Source organism: Diabrotica virgifera, chromosome 2 (genome assembly GCF_917563875.1).
Source record: "Diabrotica virgifera virgifera chromosome 2, PGI_DIABVI_V3a".
Lineage (NCBI taxonomy): Eukaryota > Metazoa > Arthropoda > Insecta > Coleoptera > Chrysomelidae > Diabrotica > Diabrotica virgifera.
The window spans coordinates 94,301,692-94,320,354 of NC_065444.1; the positions used below are offsets into that span (position 1 = coordinate 94,301,692).

The 18,663-nt window shown below is 30.4% G+C and overlaps 2 protein-coding genes across 5 annotated transcripts in view; both read right to left on the reverse strand.

The window, feature by feature from the left end:
- Positions 1-18,663, reverse strand: part of LOC114349497 (ABC transporter G family member 20-like) — a 636,826-nt gene that overhangs the window by 583,173 nt on the left and 34,990 nt on the right. The window lies entirely within an intron of this gene.
- Positions 1-18,663, reverse strand: part of LOC114330391 (ABC transporter G family member 23) — a 436,441-nt gene that overhangs the window by 133,023 nt on the left and 284,755 nt on the right. Inside the window, exon 1 of one of the 4 annotated variants that reach the window (XM_050643871.1) lies at positions 1,995-2,153. The exons of the other annotated variants lie outside the window; for them this stretch is intronic. The gene's annotated coding sequence lies outside the window, so the exon portion shown is untranslated. Of the gene's footprint in view, positions 1-1,994; positions 2,154-18,663 lie in introns of those variants that run through there. 4 annotated transcript variants of the gene reach the window in all.

Sequence of the window (18,663 nt, forward strand, 5' to 3'; positions counted from 1 at the left end):
GTTTTGTTCCTTTAAACCCCTCAAATGTTTGTGTACGTTCCAATTAAACTATTATTGTGGTACCATTAGTTAAACACAGTGTTTTTAAGACTTTTGCCTCTTAGTCTTTTTTTTATAAGTAACCTTTTATCGAGATGTAGCTTCTTTTTCAAAATATACCTAAACATGTAAATTATAAATAAATTTTCAGATTATTAACAGGTCTCTATAACCGTACTTAACCATATACAAATATGTGGTAGATTCGACAATTATTCAAAATATCTCGATAAACACTGACTTATCGAAAAAGTACTAAGAGGAAAAAAAGTTTTAGAAACATTGTGTTTAACTAATGGTGCCACAATAATAATTCAGTTTGAACGTAAACAAAAGTTTGGGGGGGGGGGTTTAAGGGAACAAAACCCCATAAAATTTTTATGGGGTGCACAAATTTCACTTTAATTCTTTTAAGATATGGCTGCCATAAAAATGCCACATGTCCATTTTCAATAAAAAATCTCTGAGAGTTTTCAATATATGAAAAAAAATCGATTTTCATTTTGTAACTTCAAAGGGCTGTAACTTTTTTTTGTGTGCACTATTGTATAAAGGTAAGTGAGGTTCAGTCAATCTATTTTTGACCCCAGAATCTGTGTTATAATTTATGACCAATCATTACGGGACACCGTGTGTATGTAATTTATTTAATTCAAAATACATTTTATTGCTGTCAGAAAACAGAAAAAATGTTTATTTCCCAAATACACATTGCTTTTCGCTTGAATTCAATGTTCAAACTACCAAAAGACATATGCGTGGCAGCTTGAACATTAAAATTAAGCGAAAACCAATGTTTATTTATCAAAAACTTTTTTTTTGTTTTCTGACAGCAGTAGAGAGTATTTTGAATTAAATAAATTACATACATTCTTCTTTTAGTGTCAATTAATTTTATTCAAAAAAATTTTTCTTGGACTAAATAAAATAATTATGTTAATATTTATATTACTGAATAGAGACCTGAATAACTTTTCAAATTGGCTAGCACGCGACCTCTATTAGTATCTAAAAATTCATCGATTACGTCATCACTCCCAGATGGATGTCACTAGTTTGATATATACATATGTCAAAAAGTCATAATTTAAAATTAAAAATCGACCTGTTTCAGGATTTTTCCTTAAAGTCGCTGGCTTCCGAAATAGTGAATTTTTTCTAGATATTTGCACCATACTGTATAAAATCAATGTCAATAGCCGTTAACATCTATGCATATAGCCACTAAAAAAGCTAGCTGGTTTCAACACTCTGGTGTCCAAATCTGTTAGTATTTGTAAATGTACTGTTTTTCCAAACCTTAACTGATTTCAACACCCTGGTGTCAACACACGCTAGCATCTGTAAATGTACTGTTTTTTCAAACCCTAACCGATTTCAACACCCTGGTGTCTACACACTCTAGCATCTGTAAATATGCCAACGGGTAATAGGAATGCAGAAGTAGTGAAAAACAACAAAGAGTATATGAAGAAGGAATAAAAGGATACTAAGCTATTAATAAAAGAGTGGTAGAAGACTTCATCATTCTAGAAAATTCTAGAAAATTAGTCATCATCATTTTTCTTGCCAATATCCCTATGCGGGGTCGGCTTCCCTATCTCTCCCTTCTCCATAAGTTTCTATCTTTGGTCATATCAACATCAATCCCCCTTACCGACATGTCCTGCCTACGCGTCTACCCCCAGGTCTTCTTTGGTCTTCCTCTTCTGCTTCTTCCAGGAACTCGCAGTTCAGCAATTCTTCGTATTAGGTGAATAACGTCTCGACGTTGAACATAACCAAAGCATCTTAACCTATGTTGCCCCATTTTGGCATCAATTGGTGCCACCCCTAGACATCCCCTAACACACTCATTCCTAATTTTATCCTATGAAAAAAATGAGTGGGAGAAAGAAACGCTTTCTTAAAAGGCAATAGCAATTAGCTTGTCATTGTTAAATATATTTACTTACCAAGCAAGAACCACGTTTATATCGATCACTTAAGAAAAACCTGTTGCTCGGAAAACAGCTTTTATTTTAATAATTTTGAATCTGTGATGTTTCTTCAGAAAATTATTGCACTAAATTTAAAATACAAAGATTTAAAATCATACAAAATGTCATCGACATCATCAAGACTGAAGTACAATAGAGTAAAGATAAACTATTTATGTTCTTCAAAAATTAGAGTTATTAATAAGGTAATTCAAAATCAAGGCCAATAATTTGTTTATAAAATTGTACTAATTTTATTAATTAAGATTTAGGCTAGTGCAATTTAACGTTTTATAATGGTAAACGGAAAACTAAATCACATTAAACAATCACATTTTACGCTACAAAGAATGTATAATAGTTATTTTGTTGACTTGGTTCGTAGCATTTCTGATTTATTGATTCTATTGCGCTAGTAGACAAAAATAGCAAAAAATTTAACAAACTAAGTAAATATGCATGCATTTATTTATAAGTATCCATTATATTCAACAAATACCTATAACAGATAAATGAAATTCTCTGAAAGATCAGGTTTTAAATACAGAAATCCGAAGAAAAGCCGGAGTACAAGAAGCTGTGGAAAGGATAACTAAAGTCATCGTCATTCAATTTTTCTTTAATTTATCCATGAGTTTCTATCTCAGATCATACCAATATTAATCCCCTTTATCGACGTTTCCTGCTCAAGCGTCCCTCCCAGGTCTTTTAGTCCTTCCGTACTATTTCTTCCAGGGACATTCTCACCAGAAATTTTTCCTGTTAGTGATTAACATCTTGACGTTGAAAACGCTCGAAAAATCTATGCTCGTTCATTTTGGTATTAATTCCCTAGACTTTTCCAAATTCTTCATTTTATCTTTTTCTTTACTTCACTCATCCAAGACTTCATACTTCATCAATCCAAGTATTGTTATTTCTGTCACATACATTCGTTGTTCCACTTTCTATTTGCTGACCAAAATTCTGTTATGTACATCATACCTAAAGTCTTGGTAGTTTTATAAAAAAAAATTTCAGTTCCATTGGAATATTTTTATCACACAACACGTCACTGGCTTCCTTTTATCCTTCATCTATTGTCCAATAACTTTGTAATAACTATCCTAGGAACTTAAAACTATCACCTTCACAATCATTTCACCCTCCAAAATTATTATTTTATTTGTAGTAACTCAATCTTTAAGTGAATATGAACAATAATCTGTTTTTGTCGCCTACATCATCAGCATACATTAAGCACCAGGAAATATTAACCTGTAGCTTTGCTGTTATCTGATCTAAAACTAGTCGTTATTCCCTCATGTATATCTCTCACTTTCTTCACATAGGTATTCACCGGGAATCCGTTCTTACTAAATATGCACAAAAAAATCTCTCCATGAACTTTATCATATGCTTTGTCAAAATCAAAAATCAACGAATACCATATTATGATTAATCTGCCTTTCATAAAACACATCTAATTATCGAGCACATTAGTTCAGAGAAATAAGGAAAAAAATAGCATGTTGGTGACACAACCCCCTCCAGGCCGAAACCAAATTTTTTGAGTAGTGTGGACATCTATAATAATCACCTATATGTTTCCTGCAGCCGATTTTGATGATATACATAGTTATAAACAATTGAAGATCGAAAAACGCTAAATTTTCGCTTTTTTCGTTTATTGCCAAATGGCTAAGCATTTTAAACAAATTTGGAAGTAAGAAACTCATAAACCATATAAAAAACTTCAATATGGCTCCCGCTGAATATGTCTAGCCTTATTGGTTGCTTAGAAAATTGCAAAATAATTCATAAATTTTTAGTTTTTATAAATATTTATAACTTATGTAAAAATAAACTTAAGATCTTCTTATTATACAGAATGCTGGGACTTCTAGTGCTTAAATTATACATTAAATTTCATAACAATTGGTCAAATAGTTTAAAAGTTATTTAATTTGTTTATCCCAAATTAATTTTTTTTGTAACACTATAAGTCAGAAAGTGATGAAGTTACAGTAATACTTTGGATAGTTTATGAAAGAAGACGATTTATACTAATAACTTAATTAAAAAGAATGACAAAAAATAATTCTAAGTATCGCAAAATTATTTTGCAAGAACATGTCGATTTTTTGCTTATAAACAATTAGAATAACTGTTTAACCATTACCCGTAGAAAAATTATGTTTTCACATTTAGAAAGACTGAATTTTTATACAAATTTAAGAAAAGAAAAAATTGTCCTAGGACACTTAGGGACGAAGTTGCCGCCCCTCATTTTTTAATTCACAGCAGCTTTCTTTATAATAATTACGAAATCAAATCAGCCACATTGGAAAAAACATACTTCAGAGTTTTAATGTACCAAATATAAAAAATATATACTTTCAAACAAATCGTCCACAAAGCTTCAAAATGTGACCCTTAAAATCGGCCGGCCTCGAAACTTGGGAGATCGATGAGAAGGGGTAAGGAAATGTGAGCTGTATCTCTTGTTCTCGCCTATGAATTTCGACGTTTCTTTTTTAATTTGTATGTACTTTTTGCGTACAGTACGAGTATGCATTATTTAAATAAATTAATTGTTATATACACTATCAAATTTGTTTAAACAACTTTTTTTTCAATTTTTTTTAATAATATTTGAAGTAATCTTAATCACAAAACATACATATTTATGAATAATATAATATTACATAGTTTTTATTAAACTTAGTAATAATTTAAAGTATGAAAAAACAAATTATCCCATTCGATGGTTTCTAAAAATAGTATTGGTCTATGGAAATCAGAAAATCTCAAATAAACTAGGTTTTATTTTTTTAGTAAACATGCTATTATATGAATGAAAAACTGAAGTTACAGAACCACCAAAAAAGAGATAAACGTAATTGATTGGGGTTGGAAATTAAGCTAAGAACCGTTAGTGCCGATCTGATCAACAGATCTTCTTTATATCAGATATTTTATTAAAATAAACTATCTGCTCTTGCAAAACTGGTTGCACCGAGTACTTGTTAGTACAGAGATATAAATAGTTTATGGACTTCGATTATCAAAACCTCAATCTTTCTCTATTATCTATGTTGGAGTTTCTTTTTTAATCTGTATGTACTCTTTGCGTACGTTACGGATATATTTTTTGTTAATAAAGTGGTTATTTAATTAACTATGTAAATTGTGTAAACAATTTTTGGAAATTCTTTTACGATATTTTTAGGATGACTTTGTTGGCAATTATAGGAGTGGATCATATGCACTTGACTTTACAAAAACTTATAATAAATGGGTAACTGATAATTGTTACGTTTTTCATAAAAATACAAGTATTTTTAGATAAACCTCCTTTAATTTTATTTTAATAGTCTTGCTATCATACCAAAATGTATGAAATATCTTAATTTTTGTTTTTTTTGCAATCTTAAAATTATAACTTTCAATGTTGTAAGATACAATTATTACAATATTGTAGAAAATTTCTGAAAATAATTTTGTTCTTTTTATCCTCTCTCTAATTTTGTTACATTTCATTTTTCGTGTATCTAGTAGCATGTTTATCAAGAAATAAATCCTAGTTTATTTGAGATTTTTTATTTTCAATTTAATATTATAAGCCAATTTTAGATTAGTAATATAATAATTACAGGAATAATAGGATTAGTAATATAATAATTACAGGGTGTAACAAAAATACAGGTCATAAATTTAATCGCATATTCTGGGACCAAAAATAATTCGATTGAACCTAACCTACCTTAGTATAAATATGCACATAAAAAAAGTTACAGATCTTTGAATTTACAAAATGAAAATCGATTTTGTCCAATATATAGAAAAGATTTTTTATTGAAAATAGACATGTGGTATTTTTATGGCAGGAGCATCTTACAAAAAAATTATAGTAAAATTTTGACACCTCATAAAAATTTTATGGGGGTTTTGTTCCTTTAAACCCCCCAGACTTTTGTGTTCGTTGCAATTAAATTATTAATGTGGTACAATTAGTTAAACACAATGTTTTTAAAACTTTTTTGCCTCTTAGTACTTTTTCGAAAACTGAGTTTTTATTGAGATATTTTAAATATTCGTCAAATCCATCACATATTTGTATAATATGGTTAAGTACGATTATGAAGACTTGGTAATCGTATGAAAATTTATTATTTGGGTGCCTTATTATTTATTAAAGGTGCCTTATCGAAAAAATACTAAGAGACAAAAAAGTTTTAGAAACATTGTGTTTAACTAATGGTACCGCAGTAATAGTTCAATTGGAACGTACACAAACATTTGGGGGGTGTAAAGGAACAAACCCCCATAAAATTTTTATGTAAACATATTAAAAAAAAGCCGCAACTCGATAAAAACTGCCTTATCGAAAAAATACTAAGAGGCAAAAAAGTTTTAAAGTTTTAAAAACAGTGAGTTTAACTAATGGTACCACAATAATAATTTAATTGGGTTGTACACAAAAGTTTGGGGGGTTTAAGGGAACAAAACCCCCATAAATTTTTTATGAGATGCAAAAATTTCACTATAATTTTTCTTTAAGATGTTCCTGTCATAAGAATGATACATGTCCATTTTCAATAAAAAATCTCTAATAGTTTTCGATATATTGGAAAAAATCGATTTTCATTTTGTAACTTCAAAGGGCTATAACTTTTTATGTTCACATTTGTATTAAGGTAAGTTAGGACCAATCGATCTATTTTTGGTCCCAGAATATGTGATTTAATTTATGACCTGTATTTTAGTTACGCCCTGTATAACTAATATGTACGTTTTACAATAAAAGTTACATCAAATATTATGAAAAAAATTGAAAAAAATTGTTTAAACAAATTTGATGGTGTATATAATAATTAGTTTATTTAAATAACGCATATTCGTAATATACGTAAAAAGTACATACAAATTAAAAACAAAAGAAACAACGAAATACATAATCGAGAACCAGAGATACAGTTAACAGCTCCTTCCCCCCTCTCATCGATATCCCAAGTTTCAACGCCGGCCGATTTTAAGGGCCATATTTTTAAGCTTTGTGGACGATTTCCTTGAAAGGAATTTTTTTTTATACTTGGTACGTTAAAACTTTGAAGTATGTTCTTTCAAATGCGGCTAATTTTATTTCTTAATTGTTATAAACAAAGGTGCCGTGAATTAAAAAAAGAAGGGGGCTAACTTTGTCCCTAATTGTCGCAGGACAATTATTTTTCTTTCTAAATGTGTATAATAATTTAGTCTTTCTAAATATGGAAAAATAATTTTTCTATGGGTAACGGTTAAAAAGTTATTCTAATTGTTTATAAGCAAAAAATCCACATGTTTTTGCAAAATAATTTTACACCATTTATAATTATTTTTTGTCATTTTTTTTAATTAAGTTAATAGCATAAATCTTCTTCTTTCATAAACTGTCCGAAGTATTACTGTAACCTCTTCTTTTTCTGACTTATAGTGTTGCAAAAACAATTAATTTGGGATAAACAAATTAAATAACTTTTAAACTATTTGACCAATTGCTTTGAAATTTATAATATAATTTAAACACCAGAAGTCTCAGCATTTCGGGTAATAAGAAAGTTCTAACTTAATTTTTACATAAGTTAGGAACATTTATAAAATCTCAAAATTTATGATTTATTTTGCAATTTTCTAAGCAACAAATAAGGACAGACATATACAGCGAACGCCATATTGAAGTTTTTATATGATTCATCAGTTTCTTACTCTCAAATTTGTTTAAAATGCTTTACTTTTTAGTAATAGACGAAAAAAGCGAAAATTTAGCGTTTTTTTATCTTCATTTGTTTATAGCTATGTATATCATCAAAATCGGCTGCAGGAAACATATAGGTTATTAATATAGATGTCCATACTACTCAAAAAATTTGGTTCCGGCCTGGAGGGGGATGTGTCACGAGAAAAATCTTGTGTGTGTGTGTGAAAAAAATGGCTTGGATGCGAGTCCGTTAGCCACAGATTTTTATTTTATTTTTACCTCAATTTATTAGTTTTGTTATATTTATACGTATTTTATTTCTCTGGACTACATCTATTTCTTCACGTATCGGTCTATTAATTATTCTCGTCCATATTTTCATAGTTTGACCAAATAGTTTTATGATCCTGTAGTTTGTGCATTGTTTTATATCTGCCCTTTTGTTTTAAATCTATCCTCTGATTCTACTGCTTTATAGTACATTCTTTCGCGGTTGTTGCTGTAAATTTTAAAGAACCGTTTGGATTAACATGAAATTTGGCATACGCATAGCTAACATGGTAACGAAGAAAAGTGATATTGTGCAGATGTGTGCTTTTGCCCTGGGGGTGAGTTTCACTATCTCTCGGGGGTAAAAAAATATATGTCCGAAATAAGTCCGGAAATCGATAAACTGACTAATTCTAAGCAACTTCTGTTCTTTAGAGTTTTTTCAACAAGTCAATACTTTTCGAATTATTTGCGAGTGAACTTTTTCATTTTTCAATAAAATAACCACGTTTTTCGACGGTTTTTCGCAAATAACTTAAAAAGTAAATATTTTGCCGAAAAAATCGTTTTTAGCAAAAATATAGCCTGTAGAAAAGTGAACAAAATGTTGTATATATTATTTCTCTATACTTAGCAGAAGCAGAGTTATAGCTAATGAAAAATAGGTTCCTATTCGTCAAATTACAAATCGAATATTTTAACTTGAAATAACCAAAAAATGAAGCACTTTTTGGAGAAAACTCATTACAACTTCGTAAGTGTTTAAAAAAAGCTTTCTTTTGTTTTACAAAAAAACATTTCTAGCAATAAAAATAAACAAGTTACGCTCAAAATAAAATTGGTCCCTTTTGTTTTGGCAAAAAAAAATCGGGAAGATCAACCCCTAATTAGCAACTTAAATGATATTAATCATTATCGCTTCACAAGTACTTTACTTATGATGTGTTAATAATATGATCTGTAAGTTTCATCGGTTGAAAGTGCTTATTTTTGAAAAAAATTGGTGTTATAATAAAATTTTCAATATTTTTAATTTTGGAGAAAATGTATTTTTTTTAAATATCTTAAAAATTGTTAGAGATACCAAAAATATTAAACAATAAAAAAAGTCGGCTTGCTTTTCTGAATATTTTATATTTTTTGTTTTACTGTAGGACAAAAATTGGTTAAGATTTGGTGTATATAAATTTGAATACACTTAGGGCCGGTTGTTCGAACGCTAATCAACAATGATCACTATCAAATATTTAATTACTGTCACCAAAACTGTCAATGTCAACTTTTATTGGGTTGCTGAAAACATAATTGATTAAAATTATGAGATTAGTTAATCAATTAACGTAACAATTATTAACATAATTGATTAAGTAATTTGATATTATGTTTTCAGCAACCCAAACAAAGTTGACATTGACAGTTGATGACAGTAATTAAATGTTTGATAATGATCATTGTTGATTAGCTTTCGAACAACCGGCCCTTAGTGATTAGTGATTAGTGAATCTTTCAAGCCGTTTTAACTACAGCCCTCTTAAAAATAAGGACTTGTAAAGAAACTTATTAAGTGGTAACGATTACGTTCATTTGAGATGCTAATTAGAGGGTGATTTTCCCGATGTTTTTACCAAAAGAAAAGGGACCAACTTTATTTTGAGCGTAACTTGGTTATTTTTGATGATAGAAATGTTTTTTTGTAAAGCAAAAGAAAGTTTTTTTTTAGACACTTTAAAAAAGTTGTAATGAGATTTCCCCAAAAAGTGCTTCATTTTTTGGTTATTTCAAGTTAAAATATTCGATTTGGAATTTGACGAATATGAATCTATTTTTCATTAGCTATAACTCTGGTTCTGCTAAGTATAGCGACCTAATGTATACACCATTTTTTTCACTTTTTTAGAGGATCTATTTCTTTGAGAATATTTTTTTCGATCAAATACTTACCTTTTGAGTAATTTGCGAAAAACCGTCTAAAAACGTGGTTATTTTGTTGAAAAATAAACAAGTTCACTCGCAAATAACTCGAAAAGTATTGACTTGGTGAAAAAACTCTATAGAACAAAAGTTGCTTAGAATTAATCAGTTTATCGATTTCTGGACTTATTTTGGACATACATTTTTTCACCCCCGCGAAGAGGTGAAACTCACCTCCAGGGCAAAAGCACACATCGGCACAATATCACTTTTTTTCTTTGACCTGTTAGCTATGTGTATGCCACATTTCATGTCAATCCAAGCGGTTCTTTAAAATTTAGAGGTTTTGCAATATTTTACCGTTAAAGAACGTACTATTTACCTTTTAAACTAGGAGCCGGTATAGGTGAAATTTGCTAATCATTTTAGGCACGATAAGACCCTATAACTTAAATAGTAGAACCTAATAGAAAACGTAGGAATACTGTGCCGTCACTTTTTAGTGGCACATGCGTCGCCAGTGGCGCATCAAACTTTCCACTTATGGACGGGATAAATAAATTAAAAGGTGCCCTCCCTCACTTCCAGAATTCAATTTTTTTCATTTTTTTAAGTTCTATGTGATCAAATAATAAGACCCAGCGTAATTTTAACTCAATACCCCTTCCCCTTTCCCCCACTATCAAAAATTTTATTTTTGGTTTTTATTTTTTTTAGGTGGGATGCAATAAATTTTAAAATTTTAAATAATTCATAGGCATAGATGAGGCTTTTACAAAATACATCTATTTTTTATAGACCCAAAGGTAGAGTTCACATAACCTCAAAAAAAATTTCAATTATTTTTTTTTGGAAAAAAGCTTATAACTTTTTTTTGGAAGTGGTCGGAGGTCTAGTTTTTTCTATTTTGTGTATTTTATCAAACACTATATCTTTAATTTTTTTCAGATCTTTCCGTAAAGTTTGTTACTTTCAAAAATCCCCAAAAACTGTTTTTAATGGGGTTTTTGTGGGTTTGAACGTATTTCTCCCATTTTCAAATGTTCCAAAAGACTCAGTTGCTTCAATTTACATATAGCCTAAAATAAAACATTGATTTGATTTATTCTGAAATCTATAAACCCCCAAAAAAACAGTTTCTTGGATTTTTGAAGGTGGCGAACCTTAAGGAAAAATGTAAAAAAAAATTAAACACATAGTGTTTGATAAAATACACAAAATAAAAAAAAATAGACCTCCATCCATCTAAAAAAAAAGGTTATACGCTTTTTTACAAAGAAAATTAAATATTTTTTTAAGGTTATGTACACTCAACCTAAAAAATAGACGTATTTTGTAAAAGCTTCATCTATGCAATGAATTATTTGAAATTTTAAAATTTATTGCATCCCACCTAAAAAAAATAAAAACGAAAAATGAAGTTTGTGATGGTGGTGGAAGGGGGAAGGGGGTGCTGGGTTAACATTAGGCTGAGTCTTACTATTTAATCACATAGAACTTAAAAACATGAAAAAAAAAATTGAATTCTTTGAGTGAGGGAGGGTACACCTTTTAATTAATTTATCCCGTCCATAAGTGGAAAGTTTGATGCGCCACTGTCGACGCATGTGCCACTAAAAAGTGACGGCACAGCATTCATACGTTTTCTTTTTGTTTCTACTATTTAAGTTATAGGGTGTTATCGTGCCTAAAATGATTAGCAAATTTCACCTATAGTCTATTTCTTTATGTTAACTTGAACCACCGCCGCGTATTTTTTTGGTAACCATCGCTGTTACTGTCTCCGTTAGCTCAATGGGTTTTGTGTTAAATTCTTCATTTGATAATATTTAACAAACATCACAAGGAAAAAGTTTTCCTGTAGTTGGCTGTATACCGTATAATACAAAAAACAGTAAAATCCTGTATAAAAGGTATATTTAAAACCCCTCAAAAGGGCCACATCAAAATCACAACATAACTAGTTTTCGACTGGTTTACCAGTCATCATCAGTACTTACGTGCAATGTACATGCTAGTCATACTTTTAACATGTGAACAAGTCATATCAACAGCTCAGATGTTACCTGGGCCAGATTAGCCAAATATTTTCAACATCCTAGCTTAATGTAACATTTTAAACCAATGTTTCCTTGACGGACAACTTTTACTGGGCTCTGACCCACATATTTTTGTCAAACAATATCTTGGTGGTTAGCATGTACATTGCACGTAAGCACTGATGATGACTGGTAAACCAGTCGAAAACTAGTTATGTTGTGATTTTGATGTGGCCCTTTTGAGGGATTTTAAATATACATTTTATACAGGATTTTACTGTTTTTTTTATTTAACAAACTGTCAAAGTACTTTTTCATCGCTTTTTGATAATCTTTTTATGATCTAGTTTTATTATCTTCATCTCGGATATATCTAATCTGATTAAAATCGTTTGCTTGTTTTGTTTAGTGTTTAGTTATTTTATGTCTTTGTTTCACTTTCTATGATTTCAAGTTGATCGTATAAATTTGTATAGGCTTCTGTTTTAGCTTTAGTTACTGCTAACTTTTCCTTTAGGTTTTTCCAAGTATTTTCATAACTAATAAGACTTGATATCTTCCTCAAAATTATAATACGATTTTCTTTCATGTTTCAGTACATATTATTTTGTCCTGAAACCTATTTCTTATCGCTTAACATCCACTACTTGATTTTTTATAGTAGGTACTCTCTGATATTTTCGTTTGTTGTCATGAAATAATTTGGAAGCGCTTTTGCCCAGTTTTGTGTATGACAAGTTGACTGTTTTGTCATTTAAAAGAATGTGTTAACAATCGCCATATACCGGGAGCACGTAAAGGTTGGAATAAATTCATTTTTTCGTGAATGGACGACTTTGGAAAAAAATCCCAAAATAGGTCGATTCTTATTTTTAAATTATGATTTTTTGTCATATTATATATCATACTATATAGTGACTTCATCGATCTGGGCGTGATGACGTCCTCAATGATTTTTTTAATAAAAATAGGGGTCGTGTGATAGATCATATGAAAGGTTATTCAATTCTCTATTCAGTAATATAAATATTAATATAATTATTTATACAGGGTGTCCAAAAAACTTTTTTTTAATTAAATTAGTTAACATTAAAAGAAAAATGTATGTATTTAATATTTATTTAATTCAAAATACATATTACTGCTCAGAAAACAGAAAAAAGTTTATTGTAAAAGTAACCATTGCTTTTCGCTTAAATTAAATGTTCAAACTGCCAAGAGGCAGGTGGGTGCATAGGCGCCCATACACACGGGCAGGAGGGGGCCGTGGCCCCCCCTAGCTTTTCGGGAAAGAACAAAAATGAAATTTATATTACATAAACGTATTTTGTCAAAAAATTATTGGATAATTTTGAGAGATAGATTGGAAACAACATTATTTATTAATAAAATAATTCACATATTGGGTAATTAATAGTTTAACAGAAAATCTGTGTGTCTGGGACAGCGGTCTATATGGAATGTGCATAATACACATTTCGCACAGTCAGGGTATGCTATTAACGAAAACATTGAAAGAGATTAGAAGCGTGGGAACATAATATATACTGTAACCGACACTCAAAATTACAAATTAAATGAATCATTTATAATACTGCAAAGAAAATCATATCAGCAAGAAATCCGATCTCTGACCGATAATCACTAATGAGCCATTCGTCTTTGAGAACTGGCACTATAAAGATAAAGTGTAAAATCTGTGATTATATTTATTTTCTATAATATTAAGTTTTGTGTATACTGAATAGAATCATCTTTATTAACAGAAATAAATTTATTGAACATAGTCAAATTTTAGTTTGCAAAAGTATTTTTTAGTAAGTAGATTATTTTTAAAGTCTACATTATGATGAACACAACAATTTTATTTAAATGAAAAACAGGTGATATTTCATGACGAATGAGTGTTATATACAGGGTGTCCCAAAAGTAGCGGAAAGGTCGAATAATTCGCGAAATGAACATCGGATCGAAAAACTGAAAAATATGTGTTAAATATTTCTCAAAAATCTATGCGATGACACTAAACAAGTCCACCACTTCAACCCCTGGGTGTGTAGCGGGGGGTAACTTTAAAATCTTAAATGAAATCCCTATTTTTTGTTGCAGATTTGGATTTTCCTTGTAAAAATAAGCAAATTTTATTCGAGCCATTTTGCGAATTGTGGATAGATAGCGCTATAATCGGAAAAAACGATATATCGTGATACCATAGCAAAATTATAGAAACGGTCTAATATCTCGAGAAATATACTTCCAAATGAAAAACTAAAAAACATGTGTTTAATATTTTTCAAAAATCTATAGAATGACACCAAACAGGATTTTTCATTCCACACTCTGGAGGTGGGGTGAGAGTTAACTTCAAAATCTTAAATAGGAACCCCCGTTTTTTATTACAGATTGAGTTTCCTCCTCAAAAAATAAGTAATATTTATTCGAAACTTTTTTTAGAATTGACGGATGGCGCTAAATCGAAAAATGCGATTTATTTGCGCCATCTATCAACGATTCTAAAAATGTTTGGAATATATGTGACTTATTTTTCATAAGGATTCTATATCTGCAAAAATAAAGGGGGCTCCTTTTTAAGATTTTAAAGTAAAAACTTGGTTCGACACATACTCATGGTTAGTCTACTCGCCAAAGTTGAAGGCAGGGCTTTGCAAGCATTGTATTCTTTTCAAACGGGTTTTAAAGAGAGGCGCAACTTTTGTGGTAGCCATGACATTTCCATTTAAAAACTTGGTCTAGTATTTAAATGTATGAATAATTTCTCACAACAGGGTTCAAACTAGGTTGTTTAGGTGGTTTAAACTACAGTAGACTCCCTCTATAACGAGAACTGAAATGGTGGACTAATTATCTCGTTATAAGCGAATTTCGTTAGATCAAACAACAATAATAATGAAATGTTTTGATGCCTCTTACGTAGTTTATTAGATGTCGATGGTCAACCTGAACAGTGAACAATGAGACTTCGCCGTCATAAATTGTAAATTTCCTATAATATTCAATATCGGTCGATAAACAGACAGAAGTTTATTACAGGTGGCCGAGTTTATTACAGCACTGGCCTCGATAATAAGCCAGATGTTGGGCATTTCTATGTACAGGCAGTTGGGGCATTTATTTATTTATGACCATTACAACGCTAAAAACAGGTAAAGACACGTATTCTTCGATTTCAATTTTCCTCGTTGTAACCAAATATGCCTCGTTATAGAGCGTTATAGTTCAATAGGAATTTCATGGGACACCTAATGTACCTCGTTATAAGCGAAACCTCGTTATACCCGTCTTCGTTATAGAGAGAGTCTACTGTATATATTGTCATCCGGAATATACAAAATGTAATGTGCAACATCTTCACGTTTGGCCCCCCCCTAAAAATTTTTATATGGGCGCCCTTGGGTGGGTGGCTGCTTTAATATTCAATTTAAGCAAAAAACAATATTTTTTTGTAAAATAAACATTTTTTTCCGGTTTTCTGACAGCAGTAAAACGTATTTTGAATTAAATAAATTACATACATTTTTCATATTTTCTGTCAACTAATTTAATTGAAAAAAACATTTTTTGGACACCCTTTATAAATAATTATGTTAATATTTATATTACTGAAAAGATAATTAAATACCCTTTCAAATGAGCTATCACACGACCCCTATTTTCATTAAAAAAATCATCGATGACGTCATCATGGCCAGATGGATGACGTCACTAGTATGATATATTTGCCAAAAATCATAGTTTAAAAATAAAAATTGACCTGTTTCGGGATTTTCTTCCAGAATCGCCGACTCACGAAAAAATGAATTTATTCCAACCTTTACGTGCTCACTGTATAATGGTATTGCAAATTGCAGCATATAATATCATCTCTAGCTTTACTTTTAGATCCAAAATACAGGGTTAATCTCACACCCGCTCAAATTTTTCATTACAAAATAAATACTTTTTAAAATAGATCTTATTAAACGAGATAAGATGGACCGGCGATTTGCGACACATACACACAAACTTAATAAAAAGATTACAAGATAGACAACTATGAAAGTTGTATTAATGCCCACCAGGCTTTTCTTTTTTTTTTGAGGAATTACTAGCCGCTCATGTTTCTAATGTAAAGAAATTAACCAGTTTATAAAAATAAACAAGACAAATGACAGTTTGGTTTTATAATTGCACATGAGACCAGAAAAGTAGTATTGGCGCTAAAAGTTCTACTGTCGAATTGTCTTGATCAGAAAAAATAAGTTTTGATATGATTGGTGGATTTAATAAAAGCATGTGATAGGTATACTAAAAACAATAGGAATTATTGGCAAAGATATTCGCGTCATTCAAATTTTGACTGGCATAAAACCTTTAAAACGGTTAATATTTAAACTCAGGTCAATTTATTATACATTATGTTAAAGACCATGAAGGACTTCCATGGTGATTGCATAATGTCAGATAATTCTAATATTACACAAAAAAAAAAGAGAATATAAAATATAATAGACAAACAAACAGCTCAAGTGCGGACTGTATAGAACAAAAACAACGACAAAAAAAATATATAATATAAATATGTAAATATAAATATAAAAAGAATAACTACAGTCGAACCCGATTATTAGAATACCGGTTATGAGAAATATCCCGGTTTAAGTAATACAAATTTGAGGTCCCGAAACGTCTACACTAGCCACCCATGATCGGTTATTAAAATATCCCCGTTATAGGAATACTTTTGCTTGGCATGAAGGATATTCCAATAAGCGGGTTCGACTGTATAAACAAATAAATGGGGTAAAATAAAGGTTACTATAGTCCGTCCCACCTTGACTTTACAGTATAAGGAACATAGGAAATGCAGTTCTTATGAGAGTTTCAGCGACGTGATGCCGATTTTATCAAAAAGAATTTGTAATCGAACATTAGGGAGATCAAATTAAAACTGTTTTAGAAAAGCAATCTACAATTTTAGGATTCATATGCGTAATAACTACAGTATATCAAATAAACTTAAGCACATATGAATCCTAAAACTGTAGACTGCCTTTCTAAAACATTACATTACTGCTAGACAAGGCAAAAACGGCGGGTCCGTTGGAAAAAATATTCCCATGAGATTTTTTTGCATAATCACATTCTTAAGACATCCCAGAATAAGGTTCAAGAAGTCGCCCACGTGAAAATTAGTTTAATTTTTTTTAACAATTTTGTTTTAATCAAATTTCAAAAACTAATATTTTTGGCTCGAACAAATTATTTATAGGTTTTTTGGACCATTCTGGACAAAAAAGCTCTGTTATAATTTTTCTCTAAATAGTATGGTATAACTAGATCCAAACCCAGACATCCAAAGTGAAAGTTATCCTTCAACACCAAATTGTTCTATATGGTCCACATAATGTTCAGAAAAAAGTCACACCATTTTGAGCGTCGGGTTTGGGGGGAGAGGGGGGAGAAATCAGTAAATTCGTAGTTTTTTTAAGTTTTTCGTCAATATTTCTAAAACTATGCGGTTTAGCATGAACAACCTTCTATACAAATTCTGTATAGAACATTGTTTACGCTAAAGCATATTTTTAGAAATATTGACACACATAAAAAAAAAACAAAATGACAAACATAAAAAAACTACTAATTTACCGATTTCTCTCCCATCTGCCCCCCAAACCGGACGCTCAAAATGGTGTAACTTTTTACTGAACAATATCTGGACCATATAGAACAATTTGGCGTTGAAGGAAAACTTTTACTTTTAATGTCTGGGTTAAGTCTTTTTTGGACCAAATATACATTACTACCTCCGTAACTTTGGAACCGTTCATTTTAGAAGGATTATGTATCAGACCTTTTTTATTTAAAATTTAATGTAGAATATTTTTGTATATAAGAGTGTTCATGCTAAACCTCATAGTTTTAGAAATATTGACGAAAAACGTAAAAAAATACGAATTTACCGACTTCTCCCCCCTCTCCCCCCCCCAAACCCGACGCTCAAAAAGGTGTGACTTTTTTCTAAACATTATATGGACCATACAGAACAATTTGATGTTAAAGGATAACTTTCACTTTGGATGTCTGGGTTATGTCATTTTTTGAATCAATTCTATCATACTAAAAGTTGATCTTTTTTGAGTTATAAGCAATTTAAAATTTGAAAAACGCGAAAATTACCGTATTTAAGACTTAATAACTCTTAAATTAAGTAACTCTTAGGTTAAAAATTATTATTATGAAAGTTAGAACGTGACTAAATCAAAATTTAAAGCCTCCGCTACATGATCCTGAAGAAATCTGTGTTATAAATTTATTACTAAGCTGTTATTTTTAATTAATAACAATGGGCGGTTAGATCGTATTGACGCGGCTGTAAATGTGAGCGCAAGTAAAATGCACAATTGGACTGCCGGAATGGCATCTATCTCGCACTTAACATTTACGGCCGCCTAACACGTGCATGGCGCTCATTATTATTATTTAAAAATAACAGCTTAGTAATAAAATAATGACAACAATTTTTTCAGGATCTTGTAGGGGGAGCATTAAACTTTGATTGAGTCACTTTCTGACTTTCATAATAATAACTTTTAATCGAGTTATTAAGCCTTGAATATTGCCATTTTTCGTTTTTTTTTCAATTTTAAATTTCTTATAACTCGAAAACGATCAACTTTAGAGAAAATTTATAGGAGACCATTTTTAT